Source organism: Silene latifolia, chromosome 7, assembly GCF_048544455.1.
Source record: "Silene latifolia isolate original U9 population chromosome 7, ASM4854445v1, whole genome shotgun sequence".
Taxonomy (NCBI): domain Eukaryota; kingdom Viridiplantae; phylum Streptophyta; class Magnoliopsida; order Caryophyllales; family Caryophyllaceae; genus Silene; species Silene latifolia.
Genome location: NC_133532.1, coordinates 72,872,003 through 72,873,913, shown reverse-complemented (window position 1 = coordinate 72,873,913; position 1,911 = coordinate 72,872,003). Strand labels below are relative to the sequence as shown.

General features: G+C 39.9%; 1 long non-coding RNA gene across 1 annotated transcript; it reads left to right on the top strand.

Moving 5' to 3' along the window:
* The first annotated feature begins 289 nt into the window (after nt 1-289).
* LOC141591136 (uncharacterized) lies at nt 290-720 on the top strand. The gene is made up of 3 exons (XR_012520683.1): nt 290-378; nt 505-590; nt 685-720. It is a non-coding gene; the product is annotated as an uncharacterized LOC141591136 (long non-coding RNA).
* The last annotated feature ends 1,191 nt before the right edge of the window (nt 721-1,911 follow it).

The following is a 1,911-nucleotide window of genomic DNA, read 5'->3' as shown; positions in this document are numbered from 1 at the left end:
GTAGTTTGGGGAGTAACTGGTATCTCAGTTTAGTTTTAAAAGTGGCAAGGCATATCGAGGTGATGAGTGTTTATTAGCAACAAGGTGCCAGCTATGAGGTGAAGGTTCACGCCTATTTCGCATGACACACATTGTTTTTACTAACTTTACAAATATATTTGTGTGCATTTCTAGCATTTTGAATTTGCTCATCACCTGTTCCAATTCTCAATAGGTGTTGAACCCCTCTTATGTTTTTAACACTGCTCCCTTTGTTCTTATACGTGTGCCTTTTGTGACATGTAGATTCGACCAGATAGACAGACTTTATACTGGAGTGCTACATGGCCAAAGGAGGTGGAGTCTCTGGCTAGGAAATTTTTACGTAATCCTTACAAGGTCCGCTTTAAATCTGTTTCCAGGAGGAATTTTTGTTCATTTTCATCACAATTATGCCTTTTCAGTCTGTTTAGTTAAATCTTACCCCAAACATATATGTCATGAATGTCATGATCTGATACGTAGGTCACTATTGGATCTGCGGAATTAAAGGCTAATCATTCTATCTGCTAAGTTATTGAAGTTATGACTGATATGGAGAAGTATAACAGGTTCAATATCTGCTTTCCCAGGCCATAACCATCTATAGTTTTATAATTTAACTGTATGTTTGCCGATTTCTCTGACACAAGTTTAATGGTTCAGGCTGATTAAGCTGCTTAAAGATGTAATGGATGGGAATCCTTATTTTGTAGAAACAAAAAAGGGATGTGATCAGGTCACAAGACAGTTGAGAATGGATGGATGACCAGCTTTGGCCATTCATGGTGACAAAGACCAGTCTGAAAGAGATTGGGTCCTGGCAGAGTTTAAAAGTGGCAGAAGTCCTATAATGACTGCCACTGATGTTGCTGCTCGTGGTCTTGGTAGGATTGTTGTGTGTTAGGAGTCCTCGATAGATTTAGCTTAGGTCATAGCTATAACTTTAAAATGTTAGGCTTGTTGGCGGGCTACTGTCTAGTTCCTGTCATACTTCTGTAATTTGGATGGGAGGAGAGGGTGCACTGTCGAAACCGCTGATGCATGGTTCGGGGATCGGTCGATCAATCCTATAACCCTATAGTCCGTACTTTATGAAGTACAGGTTACAAGCATTCTTTACATATGAATCTACTAGTGTTTCTGCAAACGTGAACCTGCTCCTCGAACCGAATCGAACCGTGTACTATATAACACTGTTGAGACTTGCAATTGGTGCAATGTGCTTCTGGGTTGCCCTTGTCACTTCACTTGGGGCTCAGGTTTATGACTGCTAAGGCTCGCCTAGCAGACTTTAGCAGGCAGTGTATCGCCTGAGCCGCTCATGATGTATATGGTCTTTGGGCAAGACACAGAAGCAAGGACATTGTATTTTGTCAGGCATATGTGGGCTAATGATGTCTTCAATTTGCTAAGTGTGAGGAGATGACCTATTCAAAAGGGGACATTTCTGAAAGCTTATTCTTGTAGAAGTGTCTGAACTCCTAATGGTGCTCTCAAATTCTCACAAGTGTCTAGTAGAAGGCACCGTCACCCATCCAGACTAAGGAGCCGGTATTCATGGCAGCCCGGTTCATTGAGACACGCTTATTCCTTTGAGGGAGATATTAGACGCTGCTGCTCCTTTTCCCTATTAGGTAAAGGTGGGCACATTTTTGTGATGAATGTGTTGTCTATATTTTCATTTCGATTCATCTCGATTTCATTCTACATCCATCAAACTAATCATCAATCAACTTATTTTATTTGTGAAACTTGGTCATAAATGGTTGAGATCCCCTATTTTGCTCTTTTTCTTATTTCGTGAATCATAGACCTTATTTTGTGAATCCTAAAATTTATATTGTGAAACTATAAAGTGATTTTTTGAAACTTGGTTATAAATAATTGAAA